This window comes from Podarcis pityusensis, assembly GCF_964106645.2.
Source record: "Podarcis pityusensis genome assembly, chromosome: 4".
In the NCBI taxonomy this organism is placed as follows: Eukaryota; Metazoa; Chordata; class Lepidosauria; order Squamata; family Lacertidae; genus Podarcis; species Podarcis pityusensis.
The window spans coordinates 20,261,896-20,286,389 of NC_138027.1; the positions used below are offsets into that span (position 1 = coordinate 20,261,896).

The 24,494-nt window shown below is 42.6% G+C and overlaps 2 long non-coding RNA genes across 2 annotated transcripts in view; both read right to left on the reverse strand.

Moving 5' to 3' along the window:
• The window catches only part of LOC308475436, a 291,271-nt gene that overhangs the window by 225,857 nt on the left and 40,920 nt on the right, over positions 1 to 24,494 (reverse strand). The gene's annotated exons all lie outside the window — the stretch shown is intronic.
• Positions 19,730 to 23,205, reverse strand: LOC308475493. Its single transcript, XR_013985261.1, has 2 exons — positions 22,947 to 23,205; positions 19,730 to 20,151 (listed from the first exon to the last, which is right to left on the reverse strand). It is a non-coding gene; the product is annotated as an uncharacterized lncRNA (long non-coding RNA).

The window sequence follows — 24,494 nt, forward strand, 5'->3', positions numbered from 1 at the left end:
ACAGTGGGTGGGAAAGGGTTAAGCACCCCACCCTCCCCTTCACACACTTCTGCTCTAAATTCCCTCTTCCCGAAACAGTGTTTTATTTAAAAAATGACACTGTGTCTCTGCTTATCTGTAACACAATAATTTTGTTTGGTTGTTTGAAGTAACTGTGCTTTCTAAGGTATTTACAGCATTTCATTATATGTACTGGCAGCTGGGCATAGCCCAAGGTTCTGGGTTTAACCCAGAGAGCCTCAGAGAACTGGATCCTGCAGATCTTCCACTCTGTGATATATCATAGTCTTTAGCTCACATGCATCAAACAATAGCAATGGAGACATGCAGATAGTTGTTCTGATGGCACTTTTTGGCAGCACCTTTTGAAAGTGACCTAAGGCTCACTTTTGGGGACCAGGGTTCAACTGGAGTAGAGTAGGGAATGAAATGTTGTTCTCTTTTGCTGGGGTGGTGGGTGGATTGCTCACCTGAATCTTTTGGAATAGGGGTGGGTTAAATTTAAATTAATGAGCGGATCCAACAGAAACAATGAAGAAAGTTTGGATGTACTGTGTCTAATACCAAGACGCCATTCATTCCCTACCAACTTGATTTGCCACATAACAGGAGACTTCCGGGTTGGCGCCATCGCCGAATGGCGGACTCCCTCCGAGCTCCGGAGGGAGTCGGCTCGGCAGGGGCTGGGTCCTACCGCGCCGGCGACGCGGGGACCCTTAAAAACCACGGGCACGGGGCCCGTGGACATGGGGACTCGGCTGGTACCGTCAGCGCCCTCCCGACTCGTGAAGGAGCCTTTTTAAAGGCTACGGATCGGGTGCCTGGGAGTGGCGTGGTACTTTGAGTCTATCGCTTCCCCTGCCGAGTGCAGCCGCATGCCATTCGTCGGAGAGCGCTGGCTTCTTCCATTTGAAATTCGGACATTTAACAAAAACCCGTGAGTAATTGGGTAACCGGGTACAAAAGGAGGAAAAAAAAAAGGAATTTTTTTTTCGGATTCGGCACGAGCGGGGGGGATCTAAAAAGGAAGTCAGTCCCCTCCCTGATTGTAAACATGCTAAAACAAGGACTGAGAAACCAAGATCAATTCAGAAGTTTATTGCTGATTAAAAATACCAAATTCCACGATGGAATCATTACAAGAATTGTGCTGGAGGAGAGTCGAGGGTGAGAGGGAAAAGGCAACCCCCCCCCCGGGAACCGGGGCGATTCAGAGAACCTGGCGGAGAGAGATGGAGAGTTTGACAGCTGTCAAAGTAGCTGTCAAATCTTGAGAATATAAAGAGGACTTTGCTACAAGTATTTTGCTGGTTAATTTTGATACAATTGGATATAAATATGGATACAAAATGTCGGGTGGAAAAAGAAACAACAATTTGACTTTTGGTTGAGAGGACACAAAGTTATTGCAATCCCTCTAGAGGGGCTTTGGGACATTACAAGCGGCGTATATGGAAAACTACTCTGGGATGTGTACTACTGGTCTTAGCTCCTGGGAAAGTAGCAAAACTGAAATATTTGTTTTGTCTACAGAGGTGACAACACAATAGAATCTTTCTATTTAAGTAAGCTCCTGAATAACAAACCTCTGTAGAGATACTAGATTTCAGAATAAGAATGGTTTTGCAGCTGAACAAGACAGAAACCTGAGAAAGTAAGAAACAAAAGAGTAAAGGACCAACTACGCCACGGCAAGAACAATGGGAGGAGTAACAATGATCAAGGGAAATTAAAGGCCTCGATTAGACTGGACTTTTGAAATTAAACATTATCAAAACAAGTAAATTTTAAAGAAAACCGGCAAGATGAATTGAGAAAGTTTGGCTGTGGACTTGAGACCTCCAGGCCGACAACATACAGACTGATGGACATAGGGAATCTAAACCGGGGAAGGGAGGGGGAATTCTAGAATCCAAAGGCTATGTAATCAACTTCTGGAACTTTCTTCTATTTTCTATCTTTTAAATTTTTTTTTATATATAACTTTGGTATTTTGATTTAACAAGTTTTGGAAAAAAAAAGAAAAGGGGGAATTCGTGGAAGGAAGCGGGGTAGATTTTGGGGAAAAAAATCTTTGTTCTATTTTGTTAAAGGTGAGGAGTGATGTTAAGATTGTAATTTAAATTGGCTATTAGGCATAACATATTAGGTTAAATTGGGAATGAGAACTTGTGGAACCAACGTAGGGAAAGGGGAATACAGTCGGGAGGGGAAGGAGGGAGTCCCAGAAAGAAGGTTATGAAAATAAGGGTTTAAAATTGGTCTTTTTTCTTTCTTTTCTTTCTTTATCTTTTCTATCTTCTTTATTCTGTTATTATTGGAAATTTTAATAAATATGATTAAAAAAAAAAAAAGATTTGCCACATAACAAATGCTCAAGTTTGCTGTTCTCAGATTTCCCAGGAAGGTAACCCATTAGATGTGCAAAGTTGTGTGGATTTTTCTCTTCTCCTCCCTTTCCATTAGTCATAATTATCATCAACATGAGTTCAAATTTATTTTAAATATTCAGAATGGTAGATTTAGTCATTCATTCAATTATGATTAAGCCAACACACTGAGAAATCAGTCTCTCTTCCCCCCTCCCGTTGCAGGTTAATTATTACTGCTAATAATTCTCATTCTGGAAACTCCTGCTTAGGATAATTGTCCTCATAAATCTCCTTAGATAAGTGTAAAATTCTCATTACTTAAATGATTAGGCCACTCATCTGCGCCCATTTTCTCCATAAAGATTGTACACCATTTGAATGAAGGCTTAATATGGTCCACACTATGTTTTTGTGTACAGACTTTATGTAAGTGGCTTTCATGGATGAGCTCCAAAGTCATTAGGGGTTGGACTTGAAAAACTGTGAGCTGCAGGAAAAGTAGCCATTAGTGCTAGTTGTGCTTTGGTTCTGTAGCACATGGGTGGCTAAACTGTGGCCCTCCAGATATTGTTATGCTCCTGTCAGCATAGCGAGTGCTGAAGGATGATGGGAGTTGAAGTCCAACAGCATCTGGAGTGCCACAGGTAAGCCATCTCACCTCTGATGCTTCCTGTTGTGCAAGGGATTGAGCTAGTGATTTCATTTTGCTTACCTTATGCAGCACAACAGCATAATTGGTAAAGCGGGGACGGCAAACTTTTTCAAGCTGAGGGCCACATTGACCTCAGGGCGCCTCATGTGAAAGTGGGTGTGTCCTAATTATTAAAATTGCTATAAGGAGGGCTTGTTTTCAGTCGGAACTCACCGGAACCCAGTTCCCACACCTCTCAGGTGAGTCCCATTGCCATTCAAAGAGAAAGAGGAAATAGAGGGATGCTCAGGGTGAGTTCTGGCACCCCATTTTCTTGAAAAATAGCACTGGATATAGGCAAAATGAAAACATGGGTATGGTCAAAATTATTTATTTATTTGAAAACGACAAGTGAAAGGTTTTTTTTTTGGGGGGGGGGGTCAGAAAAACCTTTAAAAGGCTTTTACTGAATTTAAAAATATTTAAAAGAAAGCAGCCATGCATACAATAAATGGCCTCATTCGAAGAAAATACAAACAAATGACTGAAAAGAACAAAAAATATATGTCATGTACAAACTTAAGCAACAAGAAGTAAAACTGGCTGCCAGGTGGGCGTTTAAATGAAAATTCAATATGAGATCATTTTTTAAAGAATACACACACACACACAATATTATTAATATTAATTTATTATTTATACCCTGCTCATCTGGCTGAGTTTCCCCAGCCACTCTGGGCAGCTCCCAATCAAGTGTTAAAAACAATACAGGGCTGCCTTCAGATGTCTTTTAAAAACAGGATAGTTGTTTATTTCCTTGACATCTGATGAAAGGGTGTTCCACAGGGCGGGCACCACTACTGAGAAGGCCCTCTGTCTAGTTCCCTGTAACCTCACTTTTTGCAGTGAGGGAACCTCCAGAAGGCCTTGGCGCTGGACCTCAGCCGATACTACATTAGTAGATGGGGAGGATGGCAGAAAAGGAAACTCATTGCGGCACTTTTGTAATATTTGCTTTATGTCCAAATACACAGGTAGCTCATACTTGGGGATGTCATGTGTTGAACCTGTGGGCATCTGCAGGCAAAGTAGATACCTACTGTTAAGCTATGTCCCTTTCTGGGTGCGTGATAACGGAGGGATGTTTCAATAGTAGAATTGGTTGAATGGTACGTTTTGCTTAGCATATTGTATTTTGTTACATGCCCTTGATGAACGGGGTGTTGACAGGTCTATGAATAAACTAGAGTAAAACAAAGAAACACTTTTACATCAAAGGAGTCGGCAAATTCGCCTGACTTTTCACTTTCTGTGCAATTCCCCGGGGACTCAAGAAGAAGAAGAAGAGTTTGGATTTGATATCCCGCCTTTCACTCCCTTTTAAGGAGTCTCAAAGCGGCTAACATTCTCCTTTCCCTTCCTCCCCCACAACAAACACTCTGTGAGGTGAGTGGGGCTGAGAGACTTCAGAGAAGCGTGACTGGCCCAAGGTCACCCAGAAGCTGCATGTGGAGGAGCAGAGACGCGAACCCGGTTCACCAGATTACGAGACTACTGCTCTTAACCACTACACCACACTGGCTCTCAAGTGAAGTAACGCTTCTGCAAAAGAGGCAGTGAATTTGCATCTGTGAAGAAAGGGACTTCCTGGGCACAGGAACTTCAGGCTTTCTGGGCAAGCTGTACGTGGAAAGCAGGGAGCGACCAAGTGTGAAGGCCCCAATTCTGTATCTTCCTACGGCAGCTGGCACAGATTTCACTCGAGGTCAGGTAATCTTTGAGACGCATTTGCATTTCACATATTGGCAAGTGGAAAAGGTCCAGCAAAAACGGTATTTGAAAAGCTGCTTGAAATGCAAACGACTTTGACTCTGCTGCATAATTGCCATCCCCGTTTCCCCATCTCTTGTTATCCAATTTTATTTAATCCTGAGGGGAATCTCCTGCCTAGCACCTTCCACAATAAGGACATGCTTCAATCTTCCTGGACTCCTCAAAGAGATGAGAGGTGGTGGTACACAATCAGAGAAAGCCGATACAAAGCTTTACGAGAAAGAAAGAAAATAAAAGGGGGAAATGGCCTTATTGGAGCAGGAGAGGCATATAATCAAGTGTGGTATACTCCAAGCACTGAGGTGATTATTTATGCTCTGGCATGTTAACAACCATTCTTGCTGGAGGAACTGTATTTTGATTTTTTTTAAAATGAAAATGAAAATCTGCCTTTAGATGCAGGCAAGTCCTACGTTATTGTGAAGCTCACAAAACAGCTTTTGTGGGGGTAAAGATCTACACTTTAAAAGCGGGAAATTACTGGAAATGAATGTGTTATTTTTGCATCTGGTTCTCAAGTTGCACCTGGAGTATATTTGGCTCCCAGGATTATCTGGTAGTCCATAAAACAGTAAATGCATTTCATGGAATGTCTAGTCGCTCAGGGTATACTCCCGGAGAAGAACGAGAATGAGGTAATAAACCATTATGGTTCCTTATTTGTTTATCAGAAGATCCAATGGAACAGCTTATTGCAGTTGATACCGTAAGCACCTGAGATACGTTTTTGTTGAAATCGATGTGGAGTGCACCATTAATTTTTTGGAAGCTGGAACAAAAATCTTTCTGGGGTTAAAATATGAATTGCAGGTCAGCTTGTGTAGATTTTTGTAATTTGTAAAGTGGGGCACTAACCACAACTGCAATGTGATTTAAATCTTGGCAAAAAGGCCTGAATTCCTTTCATCAGAAAACCAATATTTGACCACAATACAGGGAGCTGGTGTGTGTGTGTGTGTGTGTGTGTGTGTGTGTGTGTGTGTGTGGATAGATAGATGATAGATAGATAGATGATAGATAGATAGATAGATAGATAGATAGATAGATAGATGATAGATGATAGATAGATATAAAACAAGGAAACAGAATATTGCCTGTAGGTATTTCATTTTGTCTCATTAAGAGTCACAATGAATGCTCCTTCAAATCCCATTTTCATTTTTAGCAAATACATTACACTTAGCTCAATTTCTGTTTTTTGTGATCTTGTTTTGTGGCCTTTGGCAAGTCCATATTCCTTGGACTGATTTATCTGTCTGTAAAACAGGCGCATCAGTACTTCTCTCACAGGGTTGCTGTGAGCACAAGTAATTGTAAAATTATAAATCATTAATATTAACGAAAGGTGAAGCCCCTGCTTGCTCCACTCACCTCCCCAGGAAACCCAAGAAGCCAGATGAGAGGGAGGGAGGTGATGGTGCCAGTGGCAATGGCCCCCACAGTCTTCCTTCCGTTCTCTCTGTCTCCTCCTCAGTCACTGCCTCTTCAGCCACCCGCCCTTCCTCTGCCTCAGACTCCTTTCCTCCTTCAGCCTCCACCCTTCTTTCCTCTTACTCTGTCACAGTTTCCCAAACTTGGGTCTCCAGCTATGTGGGAACTAAAACTCCCATCATCCTGAGCTAGCAGGACCATTGGATGATAGGAATTGTAGTCCAAAAACAGCTGGAGACACTGCCTTCTATAAGTTGCAGGGCTAGCACCATCTGCTGGTGGCCACACAAACTACAGTGTGATAACAGGCCAGTGCAAATATAATATAGAGAGATATTAAACATTCTTAATCGAGTTATAAAGCTGCTGTGATTTTTAGTAACATCATAAATATATTTTTAGAAGTACTTCCCCCTTTGAAGATTATTCTGAGACTTTGAATTGAACAGTGTGGATTGAGATTTGTTTGTTTGTTTATACTTTTACATTTATTTCCCACCAAGACATTCAGGGTGGCATACATTGTTTTTCCTCTCTCCGTTAGGTGGAGGAAAGATGGACCTCCTCCTCTTGCATTGGCAACAGGGATATTGAATGGGGGAAATAAGAGGACTTTGCTTTCAGACTGACTGTTTGATGTCACCGCATAACCAATCAGATCTGGCTACCTGGGAACTGAGTGCAAATTCAGTCCTCTCATTGCCCACACTTGGAAGGGAAGGAAGGGGAAACACTTCTTAGAAGCAAAGACAATGAAGTTGACATTCCCAGTTTTGCTGTACAGAACTGACTGGCAACCAACATTGAACAAAGATTGAAGAAAGGAGGCTTTGAAGCTTGTTTGCCTCCCTACCTCCAGAAGTGCTGCATAGATGAAGAATTTCAATGGAGAAAGAAATCTACATGAATTCCATTGCATGCCTGGGCTGACTCACTTCATTCAGCTTCACGAGGCATCATTTGCATGTAAGGACTCCATGGATGCACATGTGAAGAGTACTGTAATACAATAAGCAATGTACATACTAGAATCATAGAATTGTAGAGTTGGGAGCATCCATGGCAGATGGCCATCCAATCTCTGCTTAAACCCTCCAAGGAAGGAGAGTCTACCATCTCCCAAGGAAGTCCATTTCCCTGTCGAACAGCTCTTACTGTTAGAAAGCTCTTCCTGATGTTGTAATACTTCTTTGAGCCACTCGAAATTATGCAGTGCAAGTCTAATTGATTGCTCTGAGAAAGTTCAGATCAGGTTTTAATCTGTCCTATGAAAATCAGCGGGATTTACAAGTACTAACATTTGGCTAGACGGCAGCCTTAGCGCTCATAAAGTGCCTTTCAAGTGCTCAAGGAACTTCTTCTATGTTATTTCAGGGATTCTTTTGATGATCTTATTATCCCCCGATTGCACTTTTGGGGGCTGAGGTGAAATTGGAGACATGAGGCTAAACCAGCTCGCAGATAACTACTTTAGAGAAAAAATAATGAGGTAGGAAGCTGCCTTATAACAAGTCTGGCCATTGTTCCACCTAGTTCAGTACGCTTTGCACTGACTGGCAGCAGCTCTCCAGGGTTCCAGACAGGAGTCATTCCAAGCCCTACCTGGAGGTGCCAGGAATTAAACCCGAGAGCTGATGCTCTACTGCAGAGCTACAGCCCTTCCCCAGGTCACTCAGGGATACAGCTCTGGGAAAGGGGATCCTGCGTTTCCGTTCATCATCACTCGAGATGCAACGATTGAGGGCCTCCTTGAAAAAGTGAAGTGCAATCATGTGTAGGAGCTCAGATCTTGGCATCCAAATCTGATTTACATATGGAAGAGAGCAATCCAAATCTATTTTAAGTGGGAAAGGGGGAAAAAATAGAATGCCAACAAGAGCACTAGAGAGAAAATAAATTATTTTGTGAAGCTTCATGTTTAGAGAAGTGTAAAATGTTCGGTTAATTACATTTGCTGCCGGTATTCTCATCTACGTGAGAGGAACCCAGGTGTGCTTCCCCCCTGAGAAATAAGAATCAGTGGGAGAGTGAAGCAAAGTAGGATTTTGCCAAAGTTTCCCTAACTGGACTTAGACGAGTCCTGCATTGTTGAAATTGCATTTAGGCTGCAGTCCTAAAGGTAAAGGGACCCCTGACCATGGGCCGACTCTGGGGTTGCGGCGCTCATCTTGCTTTATTGGCCGAAGGAGCCGGCGTTTGTCATCAGACAGCTTCCGGGTCATGTGGCCAGCATGACTAAGCCGCTTCTGGCAAACCAGAGCAGCACACGGAAACGCCGTTTACCTTCCCGCCGGAGCGGTACCTATTTATCTACTTGAGCTTTGACGTGCTTTCAAACTGCTAGGTTGGCAGGAGCAGGGACTGAGCAACGGGAGCTCACCCCGTCGCAGGGGTTCGAACCGCGACCTTCTGATCGGCAAGTCCTAGGCTCTGTGGTTTAACCCACAGCACCACCCGCATCCCTAGGCTGCAGTCCTATACGTACACATATCCCTGGGATGAAGACCCCTTGAACTCACTTCTCAGTAGACTTGTACAGGGCTGTGTTCTTATGGTGCTGGTTAGACTATGCCGTTAGAGTACCACCTGGCAACATTTCTTCCTGCCTGATATATCTCACAACTTGTAGAGATGGTCAGGTTTGTCCCTCCGCTGAGCATTGTGGCCAAACTATACATTAACCTGGAGTTGTATAATTGGAACTCCCAACACAGATTTGCTATGCAAAAAGCAGCTGTTGGGGGTGGAGTATTTGCATTGGGGCCATGGTACAAGTTAACAGCAGCTTGGGGACCCCCTTCATATCATGCTGTAACCCCAATTCAAATTTCTCCTTCCCACTGGTTTCTGAAGAACAAAATTAGACTGAGCAGTCCACTCATGAAACTCCAACCTAAGGTGTCTCACGGTCCGGTTCATGGGTGATCGAAGTCCTGGCTGGGGATGTTGGAACCAGGGGCAAGATGGCAGGGTGGGAGCAGGAACGGGAGTCCAGAAGCCAGGGGTCAGAAAGCCAAGAGTCTGAGGATCAGAGAGCCAAGAAGCCAAGGGTCCGAGGGTCAGGAAGCCAGGAGACACGAAGTCAAGGGTCCGAGGATCAAGAAGCAAGGAGTCATGACATCAGGGGTCTGAGGATCAAGAAGCAAGGAGTCAAGGCATCAAACGCAGCAAGGTAGGAAACATGTTGCTGTGGCAAAGAGCCGAAGGGAAAATGCTGACCTTATATCCCTTCCCGGCTCTTGCCACCAGGTGCTGTGAGTTACCAATCGGCCTTGCCTCTTCAGAACAAATTTAGGAAGGCCCCAGTCCTGCAAAGTCCTATTGGTCACAGGGCCTGGCTCCTGCATGCACACCTGACAAAGTGTTACTGGACCCTCAAACTAGCCTAGGATAAATCTGATTGCGAGGTGTAAAACATGCCTTAGTTACATGTTGGCTGGATTATTGCAACATGATTTCTATGAGAGAGACATGTTTTGTTGCAGTTGGGACAGATGAAGCTGTCTGGCTGTGCTGCTGCAGATGCACCATGGCCTTTCTTCTCTCTGTGCTCCTCCCAGTGGTCATTCCTCCTCTGGTCACTACTATGGATGCACAACCTGACTGTCTCTCTCCAGACATTGCAGTCATCTGCAAGGAATTCCCACATGGCAGGGTTAATGTCGCCAGCTTTCATAGCACATTTGCAGAGTTGGTCTGCCAACCAGTCTGCTGCCTGCAGCCAGCTCCCCATAGAGCATGTCCTTGGGGATCTGTGTACATGACCAAATCTGCATAGACATAGCTGATACAGAAGTGTGAACATGCTGGGAATGTTGGCTTGGGAAAGCACATCTTTCTTTGAGACTCTGTCCTGTTGTGTGATGCCCAAAAGCTTTCTGACACAGTGCATGTGGAAGGCATTGAGGCATCACTCTTGGAGGGAGTAAGTTGCCCATGTCTCACTACCATGCTCAACATGCCAGGCTGGTAGACCTTCATCTTGGTGTTGGCTGTTGAGCACCACATTCTCCCATACCCTTTTGGAGAGGTGAGCCATTGCCATTGGCTGCCTTGCCAACATGCTTGCCCATCTCAGCACTGATGGAGTGGTTGCTGGTTATGGTGGAGCCCAGGTAGGCAAAATCATCTACCACCTCAAGTATGCTGATAAGTGGAGTGCTGGCGACATCCCAATTCAGGATACTGGTCTCTGTCAGACTGATGCTAAGACTGAACTCCCATCAGGCTTGGACAGAAGAGTTGATGAGACTCCGTAGAGAGCTTCATTGGAGTGAACTGTCAAGGCTGTGTCATCTGCAGACAACATGTCTCAAATGAGGACCCACCACATCTTGGTGTGGAGAGTGTCAGGTCTCCACACCAAGCCTACCCTAGCTCTCAGGGCTGCTGTAAGAGCCCTACATTGAGCTCCATGGACAAAGGATGGGAGGCAGTTTTTTAATATATAAATAAAGGAATAAGCTGAAAATTTTTCTTTAGTTTGAAAACATTTATGGCTCCATCACTGGAACTTTTTGTTCTGTCTGTTGGAATGAAGCATTTCATCGTTATTCCATTAATCAAAGAGTGGCATGAATTCACTTCTCTTTTCTCGCTCAACATGAAATGATTATTGAAACAACCCTTTATAAAGTGATCAGCCAGCCAGTCTCATGTTGGAACAATCTTCTCCTGAGACTGACTAATCATTAATGGGAGAAGCAGCCATCCTCAGCAAAGTTGCTCAAGCTACATTAAAAGTCTTGGTGCCTGGTATTTGATAGTCCGTTAAAATAATCCATAAAATCTTAAGGACAATTGCACCTTGAAATATTGTTCCCAGAGGCCTCGTAGGGTGAGCAGAGTGAGAACAATGCAGATATATGACTCCACAATATTACAACAGTATTTCAAATAGTGCGTGGAGGCTCACGCTTAGAATGTCTCACAGTCAAAGCCACTGGCACCAGGGAAGGTTGAGGGATCCAGTCTTTCTGACTTTCAGTGTGAGCTGACTGGACCTGCACACTGCACCTCCCAAACTGATGTGCTTAGTTATCTATGGGTTTTTGCACTTCCTAAATCTTCTGACACAGTTCTCAGTTTCAAATAAAGAAGTATCAAAATACATTTGCTACCCTAACCTTATAGACTCAGAAGTAAGTCCTGTGAGGACTTACTCCCAGGTAAGTGTGGTTCAGATGGTAGCATAAGACTAGACTGGGGGTCAGTCCCCTTGACCTCAATAAGACTTCCTTCTGAGTAGATATGTACAAGGCTGTACTTGTTACATATGTTAATTTTGAGAGAAAATATGTTTAAATATTTAAATATATGGTTAAATATTTAAATATATGGTTAAATATTTAAATATATGGTTAAATATTTAAATATATGGTTAAATATGTAAATATCATTTAAATGCAAATTTTCATGGAGTTTTTTTTTTAAAAGTTTTTTTAGTTTATTACAGAAATGAAACAGAGAGGACCTATGATGAACACATACTAAATTGGTAATGTCCAGAAAAAGTTTGATTCAACTATCCTTGGTTGATGCTGCCAGAGACCATGGATGGAGGGTGCAGTGGAAATAACCATCTTATTTATGGTGATGAGGAGGAGGAGGCAGAAGAAGGAGGAGGCTTGTTTTTTTAGTATGAAATTGTCTATGGAAAAATGACAGGGTATTTTCCTACCCTTCTCTTGCTAACATTGGCTGGAGTAATAAATACACTCCAATCACAAAATCCAATATGTTTCTAGAGCTTTTTATGTCGTGTGTGTGTGTGGTGTTGATGGTGTGCAAGGGACAATTTGTTGCAGCATCATAGAAGGAATATCTTGTAGGTCTACTTATATGTAAGTAGCACGGTGAAAGGTGCACCCTGACTAGGTTTATGGTCCTGGAATTCTGCATGAATGATAAGAAAGGAAGTCTGTTTTATTAGTGCAGGAAAAAAGGTCAATTCGTTTTTAAATTTATGATTAGCAAGAAGAGTGCCATTGGACATGAACATATTGTGATGGGGAGCAAAAAATGAAGCATGAAAGAGCCATCGCTTTCTTCTGATGGCAGCCTTTGAGGTGGCCTTGTCGCTTCCGAATGGGGATCTCTCTGAATTAACTGAAATATTTCCTGATAATGAGTCAGTGCATCATTTCACTTTTACTTAGCTCAAAATAATAATAAAAAACTTCCCTGCAACTCAGATGGGTTTCATCCATTATGTTCTTTCTCTAGTTATTGATGCTGTAAATAACAATCTTTCGATTTATAACAGGAATCAAGTTTTCACCCCTGTCTGCTCCTTGTTGAAGTGGATCCCTTTTAAGTGAGGCTAAGATGAAAAGGAATTATCATTTTTCTCCTGATACACAGCATTGGAGACAACCACTATCACCTGCCGAGGCAAGTACTGTTGACTCCGGAGAATATAGTTGAGGCCACACAGTCCTATGCTGGGGCACAGATTTTTCATCCTGATAAAACAGAAGGCTTAGGGAGAAATCCTCACACTTTCTCTATCCAACTGGCTTGGTTTTTATTGCATTTTGGGGCCACTGCTCATCACATAATGGCTGGAGTAAAAAATGGGGCATGGAGTAGGCAGATTGCAGTCTTTTTTTTTCCCCCCAATAATATTTATTAATTTTCAACCATTTAAACACAACAAAACAGAAAGACAAAGAAAAAAAGAAAGAACAAAAAAAGAAAAACAGAAAAACATAAAGCTAACAAAGCTTAACACAAACCATTTCAAACACAGAACAATTTCAATGTCTTATCTTTCATTCCCTTATTTCCACGACCTCCTCACACCTCCCTTTCTGTTTTCCACTTTTATTAATTATTTCAGCAATTCCTTTCCATCTTCCTCTGTTTTCTATCCTATAATTATCTTAACATATTCTAGCCTTATTTTCCCTTTAATACAGTATTAATCTATTTATACTTGATTACTTATAGCATTTCTACTAAAGCCATATAACTTCATTCCAACATTTTTCTAACATTCATTATTTTTACAGTATTTCTATAAATAGTCTTAAACTTTTCCCAGTCTTCTTCCACCAGCTCTTCTCCCTGGTCTCGGATTTCTGCCAGTCGTTTTCGCCAATTCCATATAGTCCATCAACTTCATCTGCCATTCTTCCCGGATGGATAAATCTTGTGTCTTCCAGTACTTCACAATGAGTATTCTTGCTGCTATTGTTGCATACATGAAACAAATTCTATCCTTCTTTAACACCAATTGGCCGACCATGCCCAGGAGAAAGGCCTCTGGTTTCTTCAAAAGGGTATATTTAAATACCTTTTTCATTTCGTTATGAATCATCTCCCAGAGTGTCTTAATCCTTGGGCATGTCCACCAAAGGTGAACTCTAATCCTCAAATTCATCTGTTTTTCCTTAAGTTCAGTCATAGCGAGCGTCAACTTATGTTCATCAAATTGCCTCTGTAGGGCTGGGGCTCTCTGTCTCTTTCTCTCCAGTTGTGTTACTTTACCTTCAGCAGCAACCACTTTTCCCTGACTTCCTCCACAGCTTGCCATATCAAAATAGGTTCTTGTATCAATTTCTGGGTGGTTTCTGTATTGGTATTATCCATACTCCCTGCATTCAAGTCAACCTCAGCATAGAAACATCCACTTTCACATTTATCATGTCCATTTTCCTGTGAAGCTGATCCAATGAGTCATTTATCTTATATAATGCAGCCACCAAAACCTCTTCTGTTGACATTCCTCTTGGTTTCAAATATACTAGTACAAAGACAACAACAAAAAGAATAGGAGGGCCTAATGATAGACCTCTCCTGGATTGTTACCAAGTCCTCCCAGACCTTAATGTTTTGTCAGCAGTTGACTGGTCTGTTTTTCCTCTTCCATTTACCATAACATTTGAAAGATTCAAGGTCAGTCCCAGAGTCTCACGGTTTTTAACTTGCAGCTGGAAATTCCCCTAGTCCAACTCTTGTAAAACAACCAGTTTCAAAGGCTTCCACTAGGGGGAAACAGTTTCTATTTGTAATAGTCAACAGTATCCTCTTTTAAACAATCCAAAGTTAATTTCAAATTAGTTTCAATTTTCAGTTACTTTTACTCCTTTTTAAAGCAGCCGGAGACAGTAGAAACAATGTATTTCTCTTATTTAACTAGCTGTCAATGAACGTTCTAAGTGCTGTCAATGAACATTCCAAAAGACGTCAGTCCTACTAGCAGCCCGTTTCCAGGGTCAGAGCGGCAGTGTTTTAAGTGTCTTCGCTCTCTCCCGCAGGCATACTCAATCCGCAACTTCCCCCTCTCTTCTCCTGCCTCCAAGAGGGGGTTTAATGTTCTTTACCATTGGAAATTTGATCTTTTACAAAAGACCTTCCAGGACTCCAGCTTGCAACTTCATTGCCTCAGTCTATTTACAAAAGGGGAAGGCGGACTTCCTGTTTTGAACCTCCCCGTTATGATACCAAATTAAACTTTTAGAAATCCAATTCTTCCGCTTCAGCTCTACTCACGGGTAATTACTTTAAAGTCAAATTGTCCACAGGAAAAGGTCAGTGCTCTCTGGCAACAGCTATGCGGCTTCGCTCTGTGGAAGAAGCAGACAATTCGATGCACCACGCCGCTCACCCCACGTCGCTCCGGAGCCCCAAAAACCGGGGTTCCTCACGAGTGGGGGAGGCGCAAAAGGTGCCCGCCGAATCCCACGTTCACAGGCTTCTCCCGCCTGTGATTTTAACGGGTCTCCGCCTTTGCCGTGGCGGCCAGACCCAGATTTCCACGAAGCGGATTCCTCCCGGTCAGAGGAATACCGCAATTACCGGAGGCGCCTCCCCGGAAGTCCGGCAGATTGCAGTCTTCTTCTTCTTCTTCTTCTTCTTCTTCTTCTTCTTCTTCTTCTTCTTCCTTGATCACTGTAGCCGAGTAAGATGGTCTTCCATAAACATGGTTTTAACAGTAAGTGACTGTGGAGGCCAGTTCTGGATCCACATGTCCTTCCACAGTGGACACATTGGTTTCAGGGAGGGAGTTGATCATGGTGAGGGTTTGCCAAGTGTGCCTTCCACTTAGCACGTGTCTCCTTTTCATCCTGAGTTTGAGCATCTTCAAAGCCCATGACACCTTTGGTAAAGGTTGTTCTCCAATTGGAGCACTCGCAGGCAAGTGTTTCCCAGTTGTCTGTGTTTATACTACATTTTTAAAGATTTGCCTAGAGACAGTCTTTAAACCTCTTTTGTTGACCACCAGCATTTCGCTTTCCATTTTTAAGTTTGGAATAGAGTAGTTGCTTTGGAAGATGATAATCAGGCATCCACACAACATGACCAGTCCAACGAAGTTGATGTTGAAGAATCATTGCTTCAACACTGGTGATCTTTGCTTCTTCCAGTACACTGATATTAGTTCGCCTGTCTTCCCAAGTGATGTGTAAAATTTTTTGGAGACACCCTTGTTGGAATCTTTTGAGGAGTTGGAGATGGTGTTTATAAGTGGTCCATGTTTCACAAGCATATAGTAAGGTTGGCAGTACAATAGCTTTGTAAACAAGCATTTTTGTTTCCCTATGAATCTCCTGGTCCTCAAACACTCTGGTCCTCAAACACTCCTGGTCCTCAAACACTCTGCACTTCAATTGGGAGAAAGCTGCACTCGCAAAGCTCAGGCGACACTGGACCTTGGCATCAATGTTGGCCCTTGTGGAAAGATAACTGCCTAGGTAGGAGAAGTGATCGACATTTTCCAATGTTACACCACTGAGTTGGATTTGTGGCGCTGCAGAGGGGTTATTTTGTACTTGTTGCTGCAGCACTTTGGTTTTTTGGATGTTGAGTGATAGGCCAAGCTTTTCATAAGCTTCTGCAAAGCTATTTAGGATGGTTTGGAGATCATCCTCTGAGCCAAAAACCTCCACAGAAGAGGTTTATAAGTGGTTCATGTTTCACATGCATACAGGAAGGTTTGGGTCTGATGCCATCACTCAAAGTCAGCTTCCTCAGCCCCACTCCCTCTCCACTCCTGGAAAACCCCATTTTGAGGCCTTCCATTGTTTGCCACCCGTGGGGATTCCACCAGCAACATTTCCACCCACTCACACGTTGGGCGGACAGGTGGGAGAACTCCACATCAGAGGAGTGTTTCCAGCATCAATCCACAGGTAGCAGCCAGTGGGAGGCATAGCTGATGCATATCCCCAGTTGCTGCATAGAGAAGAGCTCAAAAGGAACTAAATGCATGCTTTCATTTAAAAAGTTTGCATATTCTTTTAGAGTGACTCCAAAGCAAATCCGGCTGCTGTAAAGGAGTCTGATTTAATATGTAGCAGCATTACTCATCCTAATTTTAATGGCAGAAGGTAGAGCATCTTTGTTCTTCGGCTCTTTATTTCCCCCTCTTCCCCATCCCTTCATTTGATAGAAAGTGACTTTGCCATATGCTGGTTAAAATACTTCAGAAAATATTTCAGTAAGATAAAAAAAATACAACGGCCATCAAGATCATTTGCAAATCTCCATCTGTTTGATCGCAATGGCAGCTCAGCGTGAAAAGACTGTGCTTGACAGAAGAAGAAGAAGAAGAAGAAGAAGAAGAAGAAGAAGAAGAAAGCATTGGGAGAAAATGTATTTCCTAGATAAAATGCTCATATCAAGATTGTTGCGCAGCCCAATCTCAGACATGTTTGCAAACGCGTCCCATTGCAATCACTGGAACAGCTCTACCAAGTAAGGTTGAGCAGAAATGACATCCTAAAAATTATTGATTCTAATTGTAGGTGACAAAAAGGGGATGTGTGTGAGCTAAATATTTTTGCACTGGGAAGTGAAATTCCTATAGAACTCATGTAATGTTAAATGAAGTTAGTTCATACAGGTGGGTGAAGGAAGCAATGGGTGGAGAGCAGGTCCAAGAGCATTGACCCAAGCCCTTTGCTTCCTTCAACTATCTATTAATCTATCAATTGATCAATCTACACACATACATGTCCCACACCCACCTACACATATAATAAAGTCTACAATTTGTGGAGGGAACCACTGCACATATTGCCCCGAAAGTTTGCAGGTTTTATCCTTTTGGAAGGAACATCTGTGCCTTCAAATTGTGTCCAATTCTAACAATAAATAAAAAGGTTATAGGCTTTTTCTTTAAAAAATAAATACAGCTACACGTTGCCTGCATGAAAACCCCTTGACTGATCTGCCTGCTTAATTCAGTCTGAAGGGGCTCCTTTGCCTGCAAATTTCATCCACTTCTATGAAAAGGATGTAAAGTTATAGCTGTTCCCCATCATAATCAGTGTGAGGAAACAGAACTTCAGGTTTAATAGCTCTGATTCAGACCTGAATATTGTTAAACTGTAAAGACACAGAATGGTCCCAAAACTGAATGGGTTGCTTCCCAACAAGGGAAATCTTGTGGTTGGTGGAGTCCCCTAGTAGTGGGCTCTATCGTAAAAGACAACTGGGTGGGGGACCATAACTTGGTGGAAGAGTGCATGATTTGAATGCAAAAATTCTCAAGTTCAATCCCTAGCATGTTAGATTGGTTGGCAGCTGATAAGAAAGACCTCTGCTTGAGACCCCAGCAGTGATCAATCCTCCAGATATTGTGAACTACAACACCTATAATCCCTGTTAATTGGGCTGATGGGTGTTGTAGTATTCAACATCTGGAAGGCATTGTGTTGTCTCCTATTCTTATAATTTCTTCCCATTCCATCTTTCCTCATGAATGTTACACAGAGTCAGGGATGCTGGGATTTTTCTTCTTTTTATGAGTCCAGCACAGCTACTTTTGCTTTTTTTCAGGAGGAAACAGTAATATTTTGCAGCAGCCAGGTTTCATTCTCTTCCACTTGCTGCTCCTAATAGGTTGTTATCTCCACTCTGAGGGAGCAACCTTTTTAACCTTCTGTTCCTTCACCTCTCCTTAGACCTCTGTCAGCTTGCTCTCTCTTTGAGGTTAATTAACTTGGGCAACCTTATCATGCAGTATCTCAGTACTGCTAACAGAACTAGTCTAGGTCAATGCTGACTACAAGGAAACTTACCTTGGTGCATGGAAAAAGTAGGCAAGGAGGGGACAAATCCAGATTCCCAGTACAATATCTTTTCCCATTGGGGATTCTGTGATTGGTAGATCTTGAATGAGAAAAGACTGCTTGCTAGGGGCTGCAAATGCCCTCCAGATACTGTCTCTGCCTTCACATGATCCAGGGTAAGGTTCTTAGCCACAGAACGGGGAAAATGAAGGTGAGGTGTGGTTTTGTATGCATTTGCTTGGAATATGCCCAAAGCCACAATGCTTTTCAAGGCAAACACAGGGATTCTAATGCACCTGTATTTGAACATACTAGAATTGCTCTCTGGAATTGCATTTTAATTGCTTAAGTCTGTTTCCGATGAGTTGGATGATGACTAGTATAATGCTAAATTGCCTTCCTATCATTAAATGCAACAATAACTCTGAACTGCTAACATGCATCATTGAATGTATACTGCAGTGCCCAGAGAGAGAGAGAGAGAGGGAGGGAGGGAGGACCGGGAGATCAGGAATACCTAAGGGATTCTCCAGTGTACTGAGCATTCATCCTCATTTGCTTGAGCAAAGAGAGGTTAGCTTATATCCAGCTGTTATTGAACATTTGCTCTGATGTCATTGCTGGGAGGTTGTGCAACAATGAGTACTCAAACTGCATACATCCCAATTTGCTTATGGGGTGTTTATACATCTTCCCATCAATCATTCATCCACTCAACACTTTCTGATGCATTTCCCTATCATTTCCCTGAAAGCTAAAGGTCTGTTTCTTTTATAAAGTGGATTTGTTGTGTGAGGATGACAGAGTGCCTTAATCTACTTTGATGGTGCAAACCTAAATTTCATAGAATACCCTTGAATCCCTCCCACAAAATACTGAACATCTGCAGGTGCCCTTTATCCAGGGATGGGGAAGCTTGGGCCCAGGGGCCAATTGTGGCCCTCAAGCCTCTCAGGGCATTCTCTAGACCACACCTCCTAAACTCAGGCCATACCCCTTAATGGTCTTGCTTTATACCCAAAGTGTTTTTGCCTAGATGGAATGTAGCCTTGAATTCTGCTAATGCCTCTTGCTTTTCTGCATGGGGGATAGAGAGGGGAGTGCAAGTGTGTGTGGAAACTAGCCTATCACACAAAGGCAAAATTTACACCCGTTGCTCCGCCCACTTTTGTCTCTGGCCCCACCCATTACTGGTATGTGGCCTTTAAAAAGTTATCGAGAAGGGAAAGTGGCTCTGGGGCTGCAAAACTTGTCCCATTCCTGCCTTTATGTAACAATGGCTGGGATAAATCTACAGGAAAACAGGGCTGTGGCTGTAGGTAAATACCAAGGAAATATGATCAACAAAAGTATCATAGAGGACAATTTTGTAATGAAGTGGGCTCTTATGGACACACAAAATGCTCTGTTCCACCAAAGGAGCCATAAATGAATTGTCCAAATTAGCAGCAAAAGGAATTTATTGTGACATGCAAAATTCCCATTCAAGGAGCCGAACAGTTGGTAATGTTCGAAATATAAACATGTAAAGACAGCTTAAAACAATGAGCAAACAGTCAAGAGATGGAGAGTATCATGTCATGGTGACCTTCGCTGTACAGCAGAAGCAGGAAATCGTCTGGGAAGTAATTTTCACTGCAGAAAGCAACTTCTGGTCCTTACCAGGACGTACCATGGATGGGTCATCCAAATCCCGCATTGTGCATTTTCTCATGGGGGCTGCTTGTGAAATAATAAAGCTTAACACCCTTCAGATTTATGTGAATAAATATCTATCTGATTACAGAAAACTTGCATCTCTTTAGCTGTGTCACTTTTGCTGTATTTATTGAGAGCTGGATTAGTCAGTCACCCCAGGATGAACCTAATGAAAGTGAATTGAGAGAGAAAATATTAGGTACTCGGGAAGACTTGCTGCATGCATTGAAAATACAAAGCTATTCCATTTGTGTTCACAGGGCTTGTTTCCTGAGCACTGCTGGCAAGATATATGACAACCTGCCACAAATGCTTGACCTATTTTCCATGCAGCTCATGGCCAAGGGGGAAAAAAGTAGGCAGAAAGGGCATTTCAGTTGCCCTGTGGCAGGAACTATGGGTTGTAGGCAATGTTCTCTGTCTACTAGCACAAGACCCCTTGCAGAAACGGAGGACAGAGTTTGCAGGTTACTCAACAAAGGAATCCAACACAGCAGTTGTATTAGTGGAAGGTTGCTGAGCAGACAGTTGCTTCTTGTGCAATCTGTTGCACACCCATCTTGTGTTTTCCCTTGTTCTAGAGAACGAGGGATAGATATAAATGTATCCAGGAGGAGCCTCACATACATCTAAATGGATTTCAGAAGAGTGTATGGAATTGGAAAGGGTGCAGCTTTGAGATTTGGGCGATGGGATTTTTTAATTATTATTTAAAAACTGCTTGGTATTTCACTTAACGGAGAAGTCTCCATAATAAAAATAAAAAGTGGCAGCACACAAAAACAAAATAAGGCCCAAGACGTGTAATTTTATTCTTTTATTATGTAACAAGAGCATTTATAGGCTTTCTCTGTGCAAATAAAACCTCATATTTATGCAATGCCACATTTGATATTAAACATCTGACGACAACAGTTGAAAAACAAAATGAAGTCTTTTACCAAATCACACCACTTATTTGTTTAAGTTTGCAGCTGTAATCTGAACAATTGTGTCACAATTTGGCCTGATGACCAAGTTGTAAAACATACCAAATGCCCCCAAAAGGGTAAGTGTCCAATTGGAAGCCCCCTTTCAGCTTCAGACCCCAGACCAAATACCCCTCCTGCCCCACCTCAATTGGCTCTGCATCTTGCAGTCTGCCTAACGGCTAACCACAGACACAAGGTGGGCTAGAGAACATTTAGGAGGTGATGGAAGGGTTGGGTACATCTCATGTCTTCCCCTGAAGCTCTTCTTGAAACTGCAAGAAGTGCTCCCTAAAGACGCCGTGTCTCCTTCCATACCTCATTGAGCCTTGTAATTTGGACAATGGACTGAAAAACAGAGCAGCTGGTGCTATAGATATGATTTAGTTGTCACGAACATCTGGTAACTGATGGAGGGATTATAAGGAAGTAGGGAAGTCTGCGAAGGTTGCAGGCTGTCCCCCAACACAATCTCCAAGCAGTAGTGAATGGGGGATGCAAGCCCGGTGTTAATGAAAACAGTAAACAGTTCTCTGAATGGCTTCTTACATGCCTAATTTGAATGCAAAATCACAGCTTCATATTCATTATAGATGCTATAAAATGGCCATAAATCCTGGAATTTATAACCAGCTGAGTTTTCTATAAATGATGTGCGGTTTATTGTCTGTTAATACCCAGTTACGGCAGTTAAACGTTCAGTCCCGCCAATTTTATAACTTTTTACCATACATATTAGAACAGAATGTTCACATCCGCATAGTTAAGGATGAGTTGCAGTTTCTGCTGAAAACTTCTGTTTTCAGCCATAGAGAAGTTATTCCATGCGATAACCTGACAAATATGTGTGTTTATTTTTTATTTTTTTAAAAAGAAATGCCAAAAACCCAGAGCCATATTTTTGTACCACTTAAGCAGCCAGATTGGCTCTTTGCGAGATTGTTGACGGATGATTGCAGATCATATCAGAGGCTTTTGGTTTTGGCTGGGCTGGGGCCTTAAAGATGGCAATAAAAATATACCTTAATTTAGATGTTGGGTCAAAAAGATGTTGATAGGAGGAAACATGATGTTTCACTGATATGATATTACTCCATTGGGTAATATCCAAGGAAAACGTAGTTAAGAACAAGAGTGGGTATAGAGCTGGGCCCTGATACCCACCTATACCCACCCTGATCTATATGGTTCTTCCAGTACAGTGGCATTAGTTTGTCTGTCTTCCCAGGTGATGTGTAATTTTTTTTCGGAAACATTGTTGATGGAATCTTTCAAGGAGTTGGAGATGGTGTTTATAAGTGGTCCACGTTGGACTGGTCATGTTGTGCGGATGCCTGATTATCGTCTTCCAAAGCAACTACACTATTCCGAATTTAAAATGGTAAGTGTAATGCTGGTGGTCAACCAAAGAGGTTCAAAGACTCTCTCAAGGCACATCTAAAAAAAATGTAGTATAAACACCGACAACTGGGAAATACTGGCCAATTGGAGAACAGCCTTTATCAAAGGTGTCATAGGCTTTGAAGACGCTCAAACTCAGGACAAAAAGGTGAAACGTGCTAAGAGGAAGGCACACTTGGCAAACCCTCACCGTGATCACTCTCCTGGCTTGGCAGCGGTACAGTTTACTTGAGTGGGGCTTGAATGGGGCCAGAGCAGTAATGAGGTCAGGAACTGTGTGGGTGCACTGGTGGAGCCAATCCCATGCTCCTGACCTCCTCACTGTCCCACTGCATCGTATCCCCATACAGATAATCTGTGGTGCTGTTGGCGTCAGATGGGCATCTCTTTGTCTCTGCTCCACCACACTAGTCGCTGCTGATACCATGCCTGCAGGAGGCCCCAGGTTAATCCCTTGGCATCTCCAGGTGGGGCTAGGAATGTTTCCTGTCTGAGACCTTGGAGAGCTCCTGTGAGCTGCGTGGAACAGTGATCTAAGTGAGCTTCCTGTGTTCCTATGTAGTGTGCAGAATAAGGAAGGGAAACAGTGTACCTGTATATAAAGAATCAAGCCTGACTCAGGCCTTATAGCTCCCATGTTCATAAATATGGAATCTGGAATACCAAACAATTGGGGTTCCGGATTGTATGGGAACCTTTATATTCACAAAGGCTCCCATATGAACTGCCTTCAGACACTCAGGGCCAAATTTGTGTACTGCACAAGCAACCAGATTGGTTCTTGAGGGGAGATGGTAGCTCACAGTGTTGGGGGGCAGCCTGCTCAGGGCATCCCCAGTCCCTTATCCCATGTTGATGAACACAGGAGCTACAATGTCTCTATAGAGTTTCACTCTCTGACAAATATGCAGTGGTACCTCAGGTTAAGTACTTAATTTGTTCTGGAAGTCCATTCTTAACCTGAAACTGTTCTTAACCTGAGGTACCACTTTAGCTAATGGGGCCTCCCACTGCCGCCGCACCACCGGAGCACGATTTCTGTTTTCATCCTGAAGCAAAGTTCTTAACCTGAGGTACTATTTCTGGGTTAGCAGAGTTTGTAACCGGAAGCATCTGTAACCCGAGGTACCACTGTATCTTTAGGACTGATATATATGCATACCTGTGATTGTTGCACACATATTTGGAGCTGGGTGTACAGTGGTACCTCGGGTTACAGACGCTTCAGGTTACAGACTCCACTATCCCAGAAATAGTACCTCAGGTTAAGAACTTTGCTTGAGGATGAGAACAGAAATAGTGTGGCATTGGCGTGGTGGCAGTGGGAGGCCCCATTAGCTAAAGTGGTACCTCAGGTTAAGAACAGTTTCAGGTTAAGAACGGACCTCCAGAACAAATTAAGTTCTTAACCCAAGGTACCACTGCACTCATAAGAACCTAAGAAGGAGCCTGCTGGATCAGGCCAATGGTCTATTTAGTCCAGCATCCTGTTCTCACAGGAGCCAACCAGATGCCCAGGAGAAGCCCAGAAGCAGGACCCAAATGCAAGAGTACTCTTACCTTCCGGCAGCTTCCAGCAACTAGTATTTCATTTAACTTCATTTTTTAAATTTTGCTTTTAATTTGTATACCGCCATTCTAGATTACTATACCAGGTGGTTTACTAGCTGAAGGAACAACAAAATATACAACAAAGATCACACACCTTATAACCATCTGTTCCAATACAAAAAATCCATAATAAAAGCATAAACGACTAAAATAAACGACTGATATCAAATAAACTAAGTACTATTCACTATTCAATAGCACACAATAAAATTAAATATCAGCAAATAATAACTAAACAAAAATTCACTATTAACAATTACAATAAATAACTACCAAAGTACAATCAATAAAAATAACAGTGAGTCACAATGCATAAAATGCCATATTACATGAAACCGTGTAAAAGGATCACATGGATAAATAAAGGCACACAACTTATATTTAAAATCAATTTAAAAATCCCTAAACTCTTCCCTCTTCCAAGATGCTTCTGCTATTCTTCATGGTCTGGAGGGTGGGGCAAGGCAGGTGGAAAAAGCCATTTCTTGGTGGACAGCACAAAGTCTCCCTCCCCTCACAGTTCTTCCTC